General features: G+C 45.2%; 1 protein-coding gene across 3 annotated transcripts in view; it reads right to left on the bottom strand.

The window, feature by feature from the left end:
• The window catches only part of LOC121867248 (diaminopimelate decarboxylase-like), a 43360-nt gene that overhangs the window by 15165 nt on the left and 12400 nt on the right, over positions 1-15795 (bottom strand). The gene's annotated exons all lie outside the window — the stretch shown is intronic.

The raw sequence follows: 15795 nt of genomic DNA on the forward strand, positions 1-15795 counted from the left end.
CTAGCTGCACCAACAAACGCCAAGAAACTACAAGTCACAAAAAAATAAAGCACTTCGTTTCATACACAACACACACTGGTCATCCTTCACCTCAAACAGACACCTACATGAACTTAGCTCCATCCCACCACTGAACATTTACTGGAGACAATTAGGCGACAGGCAAATAGAAACCCTCCTCACCACTCACTCTCAATGGCAGGAATACTTTGACAATATCATGCTCCCACGCAGACTCAGAAACAGGAACTCCTCCATACTAAACAGACCAAACACATCTTACCCACCCTCCCCGATACTAGAAATACAGCCAGAATATAGTAACATGATGACCCCCAAGAAAGGGAGGAACGACAGGGATCCGCCAGGCACCTCCACAAAGGGCGAGGCAACACAAGTAAGCAGCACCCACAGAAGGAAGAGCCAACTATAACCAAAAACGGATAAATAAATAAATTAATTAATTAATTAATAAACAAACAACACACTACACACCTGACCTAAACTACCATCACCCCAAATACAAAACCTAACACACCCGACCGTACTAACAATCTTCACTAGCCACTATCCATAAATCAAAAGGAAAACCTAACATACCTAACGAAACTAACTATACCCCCCCCCCCCGATGGCTGCCGCGGTCGTGGGCGGGGCGTTGTTCGTCCCTGGCCCTCGCTCCCTCAAGGAGACGAGGCAGAGCTTACAGATGACGTGGACGCCTCCCTTGCCAATGAAGTAGGGAGGGGGGGGGGCGCTGCGTCCGCGGCGGCTATTCGTGTGCTACCAAGGCGAAAAAAAAATACTAACAACCGTTGCTAACAACTCCCTACCGTATAGAATAAATGACCGTACCTAAAAACTCCTACCAAAACAAAAGAAAACCTAACATACACGACCTTAACCAAAATCCCAAACCTAACATTCCCCCCAAACAAAACCCAACATACACGACCAAACCCTACAATCTCCTCCAAATAGACAAACAACTCAAAAACAAATAAATAAATAGAAAATAAAATACTAACTCTCCTCTCACCTCTATTCCAAATTTGACAAAAAAGCTGAAATCTTTCTCCTACTCTCACCAAAAACCTCTCCTACGATACGCTCATCCTTCCATGTTATGAGTACTTCAACATTTCAAAATCAAAGACTCAAAACTCTTCCTCCAACTCGCTCCGTTCATCTTTCTCAAAGCTCGAAGACTTTGCCTTCACCTTTCCCCAAACAACCCACCAAACTAACCTACCTTTCGTTTTTCCTAGCTTTATGAATAGTTTACTTCTGGTTGTGTGCGCCCCACCTGCTCGTTTTTTGGGTTCGCGCTGCACCCGCGGCAGTGGCGGTCTTCCAAACAGTCCGTTACCCTTGACCGACGCCTGGAGCCGCTCATCTCCTGGTCCCCGCCCCCTGCTGCCGAGTCCGAGTCCGAGCGTGGTGTAGCTTCCTCCACCAATCACGGCACTGCCTCATCGCCCACACGCAAGCTGTGTTAAGCCAAGGCACCTTTTTTCTCTCACCAAAAATTCCCTTCCATCATCCCCCTTAAACTTCCACTAAACCTCCTTCCCCCCTGTCACTAGCCTTTAGCCTATTTAAGCGCAGCACGACCTACCGAAAGGCCGCTCTTGCAATCCATTGCAGGAGGAGTGAACGTGCTGAAAATATATCCACCCAACACTGTGACCACTTTCTCCCTTATCCACTCAAGTATCGTCGACGTGGACTTATGGTCTGCAGATATAATGTTGTCTCTGCTTGCATTAGGTTAGGATACAGACCTATCTGGCAAGTATCCGAGGTGGAGGATGACCCACACTCCTCTTCCTGTAAACTCTGTAACTGTCCCAACGCTAACACCCTTCAACGCAATTGCCTTAACTGTCCCACTGTCATGGACCTTCTGCCACAGGAGGAGTTACTAACCACTATATGTCACCACCTACTTATTCGTAATAATTTAGATTTAATTCTTGTACGCTACCCACGCTTTGGTGGATGCTAACTCCCATTGTCTTTAAATCATATCAGTATTGTCTCCACGTCACATGTCATAGCGTGTCCTGCGAGACACGAGTACCAATGTATTAGTGTCTAACTGCATGGTTTTGCGACTATACCCTTTAGCTCTAACCTGGCCCATATGCCACGCCCCTTGTCCATAGCTACAAATAGCTGATTGGTTCCCCTGAGCGTTTTATCCCCACCCCCCCCCACACCCCACCACTAGGGACTGCGCGTTTTTAAGCGTGTATTTATATCGACCTATTATGATAAATATTTAAAAATTTCTAACATCTGCTTTGAAGTGCCTTGAAATCATTTGCATTTTCATAGTCCATGTATTTAACGTTATTTTAGATAATAACAAGTCTGTTTACTAATAACAGTGAACACATATACTTTTATATTCTAATAGTATAGAAGAGGGACGTGGCTTGCAGGCCAGGTTAGCGTGGAAATACTATAGGCTTGTCGACCCCTGGGATATAAAAAAATAATTAAATAATAAATAATAAGCCCAGCATGACTAAAAACGGACGCCCACAAGCAGCAGATGTCGGTAAGGGGATGCTAAGCTCGAGAGATAAGTCATATAATGTCATGAAAGACCTCAGTAGCTCCATTCCATCCCCTGGTCATTCCAAGTAGCTATCAAGATACTTTAGTTGAGGAGTTTGTGAATGATTGCCTCCATAGTGACTGAATCTGACTAAGACCGAAATAAAAAAAACAAAGAGGAATAATGAACTGAAGGTAGCAAGGGAGGCGAAGTCAAACCCCAAAGGATTCTTTCAAATGTATCAAACTAAAACACGAGAAAAGATTGGACCAATACAGTCAGATACCGGCGAGCTAACTGATAACGGCGGAGAAATGAGCAATAATCTGAATAAATATTTTTCAACAGTTTCATCACCGAAAATTTAAACATGATAGCCGAGGCACCGACTATATACAGATATAGTGAAGAAAATAGATGAAGCGAGATAGTAGTGACTTTAAAACCCTACTGGCCAATCAATACCATATAATAATCTCGGAGGTAAACTTCAGCACGATTTATTAATTTACCTATAGCCATCCTTTGTCTAATAATATTCTTTAAATAATCATTTATCCATTTAGGGTCATTGTTGTCTCATCTGAATTTTCTGTATGGTATGTTCTGCCTTTGTTCATTAAGTAACTCATTATTTAAATTGTTGTGGAACTCGTCAACCTCAGATCTCGTGAACAGGTCATCCTCAACCGTGATATTTTGTGAGGATATTGTTGTCAGGTCTCCAGGTAAAGTGAGCTCGCCCTCTGTGGGTACATTGTGTGAGGTCACCTCACGTGAGGTCATGTAATCCATCCCTAAACGTGATACCCCTTCTCTCAGCTGCCTTTTCAACCAATCAAAGTTTGCCCTTCTGAAATCTGGGACTTTAATGGAATTTTCCTTGCGTTTGCCATTAAATTCTAATTGAAATCTTATTTCTTTGTGATCGCTGTTGGCAAGTTCGTTCCCTACCTCGACATTACTAATGAGGTTTTCTCTGTTTGACAGAACTAAATGGAGTATATTATTACCCCGGGTGGGTTCGGTTATATGTTGACTTAAGAAACAGTCCTGAACTGTTTCAATAAAATCCTCTGATTCTGAGTTACCTGTAAAGTCGATCCAATCTATTTGGCTAAAGTTAAAGTCGCCTACTATACAGACTTTGCTATGTCTCATGGATGCCCTGCGCATTTCATCTCATATAAGTCGTTCCTTAACCCTATCAAGATTAGGAGGTCTATATATTACTCCTGTGAATACTATTTCTCTACCATCGATTAATTCCATTCAAATAGTTTCTGTATTCAGTTCACTTTTTATTTCCTTATTTATTTCACACTTCTGATTATCCCTAACATAGATTGCTACTCCTCCTCCTTTCCTAATCTGTCTATCGATATGGAATAAATTATAACCTGTAGTTTGGTATTTGGCAGGTAACTCTCGTGAGTCTAATTTTATTCATGTTTCGGTGAATGCTATTATATCGATGTTTTCGGGACATACCAACGCCCTGATTTCATGTATTTTGTTTCTCATACTCCTACTGTTTGCGTACTAGACATTTAAGTTAGTCGTGTTCTGAGTCATCTCTTAGATGCGTTTAGGTTTTAACTCCCTGCCTAATTTAGTTGTGTCAACATTCCTAGCACTATTTCCCTGTAACCTTTCACTTTGTTTACCCGCTCCCACTGCAGTCTCCTCCACCTCCGTGCCCATATGTTCCCCAAGCAGTTTAAAGACTTCGACATCTTTTGAACTGCCCTCTCGAGAGAGCCAGCCTGGGTTGCCATCCCATCCCTAGCATAAAGGTCCCTTCTGTCGTAAAATTTGGCCCAGTTGTCAATGAATGGGACTGATATTGACTTGCAATATCTGTCAAGACGGCCTTTGACACCAACTGCCCTTGACAACCATTCATTGCCAACTCTCCTTCCAGGCAGGACACCACATATGGAGAAGCATAAGTTGATCAATGATTCCCAACATGGCTTCAATAGTGGACGTTCATGTCTGACAAATCTATTAACTTCCGTTTCAGCTGTTTTCGAATCAGTGGATGACGGTCACGATTATGATATGGTTTACCTTGACTATAGTAAAGCCTTCGACAAAGTCCCCCACGAGAGACTATTAAAAAAAGTGGAGGCTCATGGAATTGGAGGAGATATTCTAAAATGGATTAGGGCGTGGTTACAGGAGAGGAAACAGTGAGTAAGCATTAACGGCACTAAATCCGAGTGGGTAATGTCACGAGTGAAGTGTCCCAAGGTTCAGTACTTGGACCATTATTATTTATTATATACATAAATGACATAGACATAGGCGTATACAGCAACATAAGTAAATTTGCTGACGACACTAAAATAGGGCGTGTAATTAAATCTGACGAGGACTCTGCAAAACTGCAGGAAGATCTAGCCGATTTTCAAGAAGGGAGATAGATCACTATCCTCTAAATATCGTCCAATCATTCTAACATCAATTGTAGGCAAATTACTGAAAGCAATGATTTCAAACTTTATTTGAAATCACCTGGAGAAGAACAAGTTGTTCAATAATTCCGAACATGGCTTCACAAGAAGGCATTCATGTCTAACTAATCTATTAACATTCTTTTCATCTGTTTTCGAATCAGTGGACGAGGGGCACAATTATGATGTGGTATATCTCGACTTTAGCAAAGCCTTCGACAGAGTCCCCCACGAAAGACTAATGAGAACAGTGGAGGCTCATGGTATTAAAGGAGATATTCTAAAATGGATTAGGGCGTGGTTACAGGACAGAAAACAGCGAGTGGGCATTAACGGCACTAAATCCGATTGGAGCACCGTCACTAGTGGAGTTCCCCAAGGCTCAGTACTTGGACCATTATTATTTATTATACACATAAACGACAAAGATATCGGAGTAGACAACAACTTAACTAAATCTGCTGATGACACTAAAATAGGGCGTGTAATTAAATCTGATGAGGACTCCGCAAAACTACAGGAAGATCTAAAAAAAATTTTCGAATGGTCTGAAAAATGGCAGATGAAATTCAATGTGGACAAATGTAATGTACTCAGTATAGGAGATGTAAACTTGGGAAACCAGATACCAGATGAACAACGATGTTACAGAGAAATCCGACTGTGAGAAAGATTTAGGAGTAATGGTAAGTAGGAATCTTAAGCCAAGTAAACAATGTGTATTTGCTCGAAACAAGGCTTATAAAGTACTTGGGTTCATACAAAGTAATGTCAGTTACAAGACTAGCAAAGTCATCGTTAAACTATATCTTGTGCTTGTGAGACCACACTTGGATTACGCAGTTCAATTCTGGTCACCGTATTACAGATTGGATGTAGAATCTTTGTAAAGAATTCAGAGGAGAATGACAAGGCTAATCCCGGGTATTAGGAACCTTCAGTACAGAGACAGGTTAAAGCATCTTAATTTGCACTCCCTCGAGAGACGTAGAGTGAGGGGCGATATGATTGAGGTGTATAAATGGAAGTCAGGGCTGAACAAAGGGGACATTACAAAGGTACTCAAACTATCCAACCAGGAGCAAACTCTTAACATTGGTTTTAAATTAGACAAATTTCGATTTAGGCACGAAATAGGTAAACATTGGTTTAGAAATTGAGTAGTGGATGAGTGGAACAAGTTACCAAATATCATCATTAACTCGAATACGCTGGATAGCTTCAAACATAGGTTGGATGGATATATGAGCAATAGGGGTTGGGTGTAAATGGGACTGCCCAGTATGGACTAATAGGCCAGCTACAGTCTCCTCCATTCTTATGTTCTTATGTTCTAACCAAATTTTTGGCATGGTCTGAAAAATGGCAGATGAAATTTAATGTGGACAAATGAAAAGTACTTTGTAAGGGAATGGTGATGGTAATGATAATAAGAATAGTAAAATTAATAATAACGGCAAACACTCGCATGACATAGGTACACAACTCCATCTACTGATTAAAACCCATACTTGCCTGTCAGTCGGCCAATTGTAGAGCAAGGCGGGAATGTTAAGCCAATCAGATTTAGATTAGAGTGCCCCCGAGGGGGCAAGTTTATTGGGCACCCCCTTACATCCTGTGCAAGGTGAAGTGCAGAAGCGTCTACAGCGCCCATCTGGGAAGCATGCTGAGTTTATGCTTGCCTTTATGACTCATGGATTAAGGGCATAGAAGCCTGAAGGGTCATAGGTTTTGTCAGCAAGTTACATAAAGTGACAAAATGCTGAGTGTGTCGGGGGAAAGTTTCCTGGTACATTTCATCTGTTTATGGCAAAGCGTTGTCATGGTGACAATGTCGGTTGGTCTGTTTTAAACTTAATGATTCATATTATATTCCACGTCTGCAAAACATGCGGATAACTGGTGAGTTATCCCAAGGAAGAAACGCGTTTTCCCTCTCCGTAACTCCTGCCCATTTGGGGTACTTCAGTTGTCAACGTATATATTCCACGTTTTCTTGGCAAGCTCAATCTCGAATTAGTTTATGTAAATCAACTTAAGAAATTCGCCAGACCCGTGTCAACTAAGGGTCATCTTTGGATGTGTAGCAGTTGATTTGAATGTAATTTCTGTCATTGCATGAGTAGCCACCTCTGGCAACTCACGGCGTATATAAACGTGTGCTTGAAGGAGGAATCCCTTCCTTGACGACTTCCAAATTATCTCAGGTATGTAAGAGAGTGCTCCCCTCAGATATAGTCATTCAGTTTAACTTAGTCAATTTTGTGTATCAGCGTTCATGTTGTAACAGTGAAATTGTCATTTACCCAGTGTAAGAATTACTATAACGTAGGTGTCGTCTGTCGTTGCTAGACGAAAGATTGTTTGTGATTGAGTCATCATCATCCCTTCCTTGACGACTTCCAAATTATCTCAGATCCAGTGTGTGGGTTATTTGAACACCCCCACCGGTTGCCTGGGGTCGGTGGCTACTTCACTGTTAGCTGTATTGGACGATGTCGCTGATTTGGCAGGATTAAACTGCCCCAGTCTGCCTCGTTGGAACTAGACCCCAGACCCTCGCCACGTGTGAGACTTCAACCGACCATAACAGCGATCTTTATTTGTTGAGACGCCAGTGTTCTGCCCTGGGACACTCCTTACAGTTATATGGTCCACAGTATTTGTTATATATGATTGGGGGATAATTAACCGGAATATAATTATCCCATGTTGGGTAGTGAACCCATATATATTGTTAGTATCAGTAATAGTGTTATGTGTTGTGAGTGCATCCTCCATATGTACTACCAACAGTTCTAGTGAAGGTACCATTTGTAAGTTTGTCATGTGGTGTAGTCTAATGAAATGTACCACCAGTAATGTTGTAAGAAGTAAGAGTATCTAAGTGGAAGTGCAGATGAGTATGGCCAAGGAGTTGAACCTTGTAGTTGTATGTTAATGACATCTTTTACCTAACTTAATTTCATATTAATTAACCATTTCTTAGAGTATATTAGGGGTATCATTTTACCTCAGTATTCACCTTTATTTTGCCCAATGGCTTGATACCAGAATTACAGTATCCAGGTGCCCTAACCCTCTCCATGCTACCAAAGGACTGAGGTTATGAAGCAATTATGAAATGAAATAATTAGACAACAAACGAAGGAACTAAGACAAAGAGAGAAGTATGAAATAAGAATATAAGGGAGAGAAGAAAATCCCCTCCCTTAATGGTGGCAGCGTGTTCCCCGCCCTTATAGCGTGGCAGGTCCCAAATAATGTCAAGTGCCAGTCCTGTCACTAGGAGGAGGGATATCTAGTCAGGGAGGAAAGAGGTGCTTGTAACGGCTGGGGACCTGTAGGAGGAGGTTCATAGGGCAAGTGAGGATGTAGTGAGAGAGGGTGTGAGAGTCGGGTTGGCCACAAAGTTTACAAACAATGCGGCCAGGCTCAGGGTTGCCAATGTACTTCCATAGGTACCTGTACCCTAGGCAGAGTCTCATGTACATAATCTGTTGAGATCGAGTCATGGATTGATACTCTTTGTAGTGGCGGTTGTCGTCACCGGTTATAGCGTCATAGTGGCGTAGTGTGACGCTACCCAGTTGTTTCAGGTGTGTCCAATTTTCGTTGAATGCTTCTCGTTGTGCGGCGTGTATGCAAGATTTGAGATGATTCAGAGAGATTGCGAGGGTGGCTAAAATATCTTCCTCTTGTGTCACAGGCAGTTATTCCTATATGTGACGGGATCCTAATAAACTTGACACGGATGTCAGTTTGTTCTAGCCCGGCGATGGCGGCTAGGGTGTGTTGAGCGGCAGGGGAGGGTGATTTGAGCCTCACTGGCGCAGAGGTGCTGTCACTGATTATAAGGAGGTTCTGGCGTTCAGTGCGAGCATAGGTCGCCCCCTCATGAATGCCCAAGAGGATGGCTATGCTTTCAGTGTCAGTGGAGGAGGCCCAGTCGTGGACCCTGATTTTCCTGCGGGCCTGGCGCTCAGGAATCCATACAACTGCCCCAGCGCTGCCTAGCATGGTAACAGACCCATCACAGTAGACGAGGATAGGAGGGTGGGAGGTTGTTATAGACGAGGCTACATCATTAATCTGCTCAAGGCAGTTAAGTTTGAGCATATACCGCAGTTAGGTGGATTTACGACCAGGGAAGGTGTGGACGACAACATGAACACTCGGGGAAGTCCACGACGGTAGAGGCGGATGAGTGTACTCGGGAGGGAGATAGGTCGAGGGGGGGTGTAGAGGTAATAACGCAGGATGTCAGCAGCAGTGTGGACGGGCCAGTGTTGAGAGGGGGGGGGCGAAAGGTAAGGGGAACAGGCCGGCGCAGGAGGGTGTTAAGATATGAAATCAGTGAGCAAAACGGGGGAGTCGGTTGCTCACTGCGAAGAAGTTTAACACCAAGGATGGCATTGAGAGCAGCAATTCGATCGCAGACGGGGAGCAGGATCAGTTCACGCTGCAAGACTTCTATTCTGGTGGTCATAGGGTAGCCGAGGATGAGTCATCGCTCTGTTTTGGATTTTCTCTGTGCTTTGTTTCGTACGCTGGGAGGCAACTTCAAGGACAGGAGAGGCATAATCTATGGCAGCTCTGACGATGGCAATGTACATGAGATGTAGGACCCTGACAGAGGTTCCTTTGAGGCCGTGGGTGAGGGGCTGATGGGGCCTCGTTCGTTGGCGGCACTGGGAAATGACGTGGGCGGCGATAACGGAGGTGGTGGCGCTGGTAGTGGCTCGCACGGGTAGACCAAGGTACCTGTAGGTGCGTACTTGATCGATGTCTTGTCCTTGCAGAGTCAGCGGTGTCTGACGCCGGAAGCGTGAGATGAACTTGGTTTTAATGTGTGAGATGACTAGTCCGAGTGTTTGACAGGTCCGGGCGAACGTGGAGAGTATAGGTTGTTCATGTTACACTGTAGTAATTTGGAGGAGAATATCATCAGCGTGCGTAGCTTATGGTGTTACTGTCTAGGGCGCGCTCAACAAAGATGTCGTTGAGGCGGCAGATGGAGTTCATAAGAACATTAAAGAGTGTAGGACTGAGTACACCTCCCTGAGGCGTGCCAATATCACGGGCCTGCCGATGGGAGAGGTAGTCAGCAATCCACGTGAGGAGTTTGCCCTTTGCATCAATGTGCGTGAGGCCCTCAAGGATCACTTCACTGTTGGCTTTATAACAAGCACCCTTGAAGTCGACGAAGAGGGAGGTTTTACCTGAGGTGTTCGCCATGTAGCGAGCGATGAAGTGAGCAGTACTCTTTTCGGGGCGGAAACCATAGAGATCAGGGTGCAGGAGGGCTTCAAATTTCCAGTGGAGGCGGTGACGTATCATGCGCTCCATCATCTTTGAAAAGCAGGAAATGAGGGAGATTGGACGATATTCATCTTGTCTGCCTGGTTTAGGGACTGGGATGGTGGTGGCAGTCTTCCATAAGTGAGGCAGCTGTCCAGTATCAAAAGAGAGGTTAAATAGACAGAGGAGGGGGTTACCAGAGGTGGCAATAAGGGCATTTAGCACATCATATGTGATGCCGTCATCGCCAGAGGGGGTGGACCAGCTGCGCTTAACAGCATTTAGTAGTTCACACTGTGTGAAAGGCACGTCAGTGTCTGCAGAAAGGTCTTGGTACTCGAGATGCGCTGTCGGTGTTGTGGTTGCAGTGCGAGGGTGAGGTCTCGTACAGCGGGTGGTAGCGCATCGATGGAGGCGGCCTCCTACCACGTCTGGGAGAGCGCCTCGGCTCGGGCAGCTGGTCTGGGGTGGGGCGCGGGTCTGGCGTTGGTGCCCCGGGCACGGTTAATGGTTCGCCATATATCACCTATAGATGTAGACTGGTCAATAGAAGAAGCAAAATCAAATCACTGCTTCTCTCGTACGAGAGTGATGGCAGATTGGAGCTCTTTATTTGTGTGCATCAGGAAGCGTAGAGCGTCAGGGGAGCTGGGAGATTTCTTCCACTGGTCAACTGCTAGTCGGTGCCATACTCGGATAGACTTAACATGAGGGTCACGGTTAACATTCCACTGACTCCTGGGCTGGCAGTTGGGCGGCGGTGTTTTGGGCTAGGGTAGAGGAGGTCAATGCATTGTTTGGACAAATCAAGGTAGAGTTGGTCTGCGGTGGTGACAGTGTAACCCTGAAACCATTCAGCAATGGTGGTGATGAAGGCAGGTGTGTTGACAGGGGGTAGGCTGAGCCTAGGGCCCTTGGGTGGGGCGGGTTATTCTCACGTACTGGAGGGTAGTGTGGATAGGGAAATGGTCACTGTGGGGGGAGTGGAGGATGCGAGTGGAGTGTGAGTGGTGAGAGTCAGAGTAGAGAGCGATGTAGTCAATCAAGTTTCCCTCCCCCGATGTGGGTGGGTGATGGAGGGCAGAGAAGACGTACAGGGTCATCAGTGGTTTGTAGGTAGGAGAGCCAAGAGTTACCCCGGGAGTTTGAGTGGGGCCCCTGGGAGCCGAGATTGGGGTGACGGGCATTGAGGTCCCCCACAAGGAGGGTGGGGGTGGAGGTGATATGGTGTGGTAGGACAGGTACAGTAGGGGTGGAGGGAGGCTCATAGACATTGACAATATTGAGGAACATACCTTTTAATGTGATTGTGATGGCGTGTGCGTCGGTGTCGTAATCAAGGGGTCGTCGAGAGGTTGGAAAGGGGACATCCTTCTTGACGTAGATCCGCAGTCCACGTGCATGACCTCGTGTTAGTCCATCGATGCGAAGAACAGGGGTGGATGGGCTCTCAACACATGTGTAGCCACTGAGCACATAGGTACCAGCAGCACACTGCGTTTCTTGGAGGCACAGCACGTCGACATCTTCAGTGTAGGCGTAGGTTTTGAGGGCACCAAACTTGTTTTGCAAGCCGTTTATGTTCTAGGTGAGTGCAGTCCTGTAGCATTGCTATCCATTGTGGTGTATTAGACTGATTACAGGCGGGCCGGTTGGGTACATGTGTAGAGATGGGCCTTAGGTGCCGGCATGTCGGTGGAGTATGGGTAGCCGGGGGTGGAGTCCTCAGGTCCAATAGATAGCCCTGGTGGAGACAGCACAGACACAGGAGCGGGCGTGGCTTGCGGTGGGTAGACAGTTTGAGGCACCACGTGACGTGAAGATGAGGCAGGGCTTGGCTCGGAGTCAGCAGTAGACACAGGCAGGGGGTCACAGGGGGACTAGCTTAAAAACCAGAAGAAGGGAGTGATTGGGTGGCAGCAAAGGGCAAGAGTTGGCGGTGTAGGTCGGAGATGGCGGTACAGAGTGTAACGAAGAGTTTCTCAACATGACTGGTAAATTCTTGGGAGAGGGACATGATCTGTGTCATGTCACTGGAGGGGGGTTGTGGGGGGGAGCACTGGAGGGGGCATGAGGCTTGACAGCGTCAGAGTAGAGACAGGGAGGAGGCTCAGTAGTGGTTGAGTTAGGGAACAGTAGGTGCTGTTGTGGTGCAACCTAGTGAAACCAGGCAGGGGCAGGTGTCCCAGTAGACTGGTAGGGGGGGCGTTGTGGTAGACACGGCCCTCGGGGAGGCCTCTCCCCTGGGACAGACGGGCGACTGGGGCACTTGACGTGAGTCAGCATTGTGCCGGCCGCCACAGTTACAGCACCTGGGATCAACTACATATCCCACACCACCCTTATTAAGGTGGTCTTTGATTTTCTGGGCACAGGTGATGGAGTTGTGGTTACGTGAACAGAAGCGACATCTGGGACGATCACTTCGGCAGTAGGCAGTGAAGGTGTGACCCCAATGAAAGCAGATAACACAAAATGCAGGCCCAGGATGATAGGGTTCTGCATAAAGTGGTGGAAGGTTTGGATGGGCTTCCACAGTGGTTGGGCATACGCTTCCTTTCCACTTGACAATAGCAGCAGGTTGTGGAGTGTTTCCCTGGTAATGTTGATGTATACTGAGTATATTAGAATTAAAGCCACGTGCATCTTCGATGTCAGCGTATAGGGGGAATCGTTTCACTAGGATGTGACAACATTCATCAGCGTCTACTGGAGGGGGGCACCAGGAAAATCCCACCGAAGCCAACAGTACTAAGGGTTTCATAGACTTCAGGAGTCTAACATTTGATCAGGTTCTGGTTCTTACCTTGTCGGATTTGAATGTTGGGACCGTGCTGTCTGCAGTACTTCATCATCCAATTAAACAGTTCATCGGTGGATTTCAATGAGTCCTTGGGAAAGTGTAGATTTAGCTTACTTGTTTGTTTGGCAGAGGGCAGGGTGATAGGGTCCGTGGCATTGGTGATTACACTCCGGCTAGTGTTTCCCATAAAAACATTACCGTCACTGTCATAATCACTGGGGTCTGACTCTTGAAGGGTGTTGGATTCAGTCAAGACCTGCTGTGTTCTTTTCCCGGTTGAATTCTTTCTGCTTTCTTCTGTGTGTGTCGTCCTTTTCTTCCTATCATTCATGATCTCATCACTATCACTTCCTTCACTTTCCTTCGCCGACTCTCGCCTCCTCTTCTTTTCTTTCTTACTAGTCACCTCTTGAAAACTGTCTGTCACCTTTTTTGTTGTTGGCCGCGGATCGTCTGCTTCCGATTCGCTACTTGAAAGCCGCAGGTCGTCTTCTAAGCTGTTCAGTAGGGCAATCTCTTCTTCTCTAGCCAAAGCCTTCATAGGTTTCTGTCCACCACTCTCCCCAGGCATGGTGCAATGCTTAGGCAGCCAGTGAAAATCAACAGTGTTCTCGCAAAGTACAAGGCTGACACGTCCGACTACACCTGTAGTACGGCTAGCGTTCAGAGAATGATTAAGCCAATCAGGGTTCAGGGAGTCGAAGTGTCATCCCTCCAAAGCAGTAAACTATAGGGAAAATTGGTGATGATGTTGCTTGGGGTTGTTTACTTGTGTCTTGTCAAAGTGTTGGGTTACTCAACTCGGAACAGAGGTGATGAGAACTGGAAGGATCAGTGGAGTAGTCACAGGACATCCTTCCCTCTGCCAGAGCGCGTCGGTAAGAAAACCCTTCGCGTATATTGTTGATTTGTCTTTTATGTTCTGTTGTAATTATTTATTGTTTTGTTGGTTTAAGGTACATTATTATGTTCAATTAGTCGGGTATTATTAATATTGTATAAATTGTAGCGAAATATTATATGTTATTTCAGAGGACTCTACCTACGTCAAGGGCTGGACGTGAAAGACGTTATCCGCAGTGTTCGACATTTCTTGTCCTCTTGGGGACATATATCACCTAACTTGTCCAGTCGTGGGGACTCGCAGTAGCCAGCAGACCAGAGTTGACCGGATCCCAGTTCAGGGGCGACTTGAGTCTAGCCCTATCCCTTGTTTATGCTGTTCGGGGGAGCTGGAACTCCTCTGTACACCGGTCGATCTCACGTCTTCATACACCACTACTGACAGACTCGTCGGCAGAGCTGTTTTATTGTACCTGATGTTCAGGTGTCGGCAGATCATTATACTCCCTGGTAACTTAATTTTAACATTACCGTTTTCTATTTTGTGTGTAAATTATTATAAATAAATTTATATTTTTGATGGACACTTTTTACTTTAGAACCTCCGAATAGATTGGTCTACCTTCAAAGATCCTATTTGGCCTTTACATACTTAGTCGAGGAGATGAAAGCAAGAAACGGATATCGGATGAATAACGTTGTTGTAGAGAAATCTGACTGTGAGGAAGAATTTGGAGTAATGATAAATAGGAATCTTGAAACAAAACAACTTTGAGTATTTGCTCGAAACAAGGCTAACGAAGTACTTGGGTTCACACAAAGGAGTGTTAGTTACAAGACTAGCGAGGTTATCGTAAAACTATATCTTGCGCTTGTGAGACCTTACTTGGATTACTCGGTTCAATTCTGGTCACCGTATTACAGAATGGATATAGAATCCATAAAAAGAATTCAGAGGAGAATGTCAAGACTAATCCGGGGCGTTAGGAACCTTGAGTACAGAGACCGATTAAAGCATCTAAATTTGCACTTCTTCGAGAGACATAGAACCGAGCTGCATAATCGAAGTGAGGTCTCACAAGCTCAAGATATAGTTTTAGGATGACCTCGATATTCTTGTAACTAACACTACTTTGTATGAACCCAAGTGCTTTGTTAGACGTGTTTCGAGCAAATACACATCGTTTACTGGGTTTAAAATTCCTACGTATCATTATTCCTAAATCAATTTTAGTCGGATTTCTCTATAACAACGTTGTTCATCTGGTATCTGTTTTTTTTACATCTCCTGGACTAAGTACTTTACATTTGTCCACATTAAATTTTATCTGCCATTTTTCAGACCATTTGAATTTTTTTTTAAATCTTCCTGTAGTGTCATATTTTCGTGTTGCTGTCTACGTCTATATCATATATCCGTCCAACCTATATTTGAAGCTCTTCAGAATGTTCGTTAATGATGAAGTTCGGTAACTCGTTCCCCTCGTCCAATATATTTCTAAACTAACGTTTACCTATCTCGCCTTTAAATCTAAATTTGTCTAATTTAAACACATTGTTACGAGTTCGTTCCTGGTTGGATAGTTTGTGTAATTTTGTTATATCACATTTGTTTAATTCTTGACTTCCATTTATACACCTCGATCATATCGCCCCTCAGTCCTTCTCCAAGGAATGGCAGGCCAAGACAGAGGATTGTGATCGCCGAGCCGCCGAACGTGCTCATGATGTCGCCGCCCGCTACAACGACCATGCCCATTCTTTCCCCAAGTTGAGTGTCGGCACCCAAGTCCGTGTTCAGGACCCGACCTCCCTACGTT

The sequence above is a fragment of the Homarus americanus genome, unplaced genomic scaffold, assembly GCF_018991925.1.
Source record: "Homarus americanus isolate GMGI-L3 unplaced genomic scaffold, GMGI_Hamer_2.0 scaffold6317, whole genome shotgun sequence".
Classification (NCBI taxonomy): Eukaryota; Metazoa; Arthropoda; class Malacostraca; order Decapoda; family Nephropidae; genus Homarus; species Homarus americanus.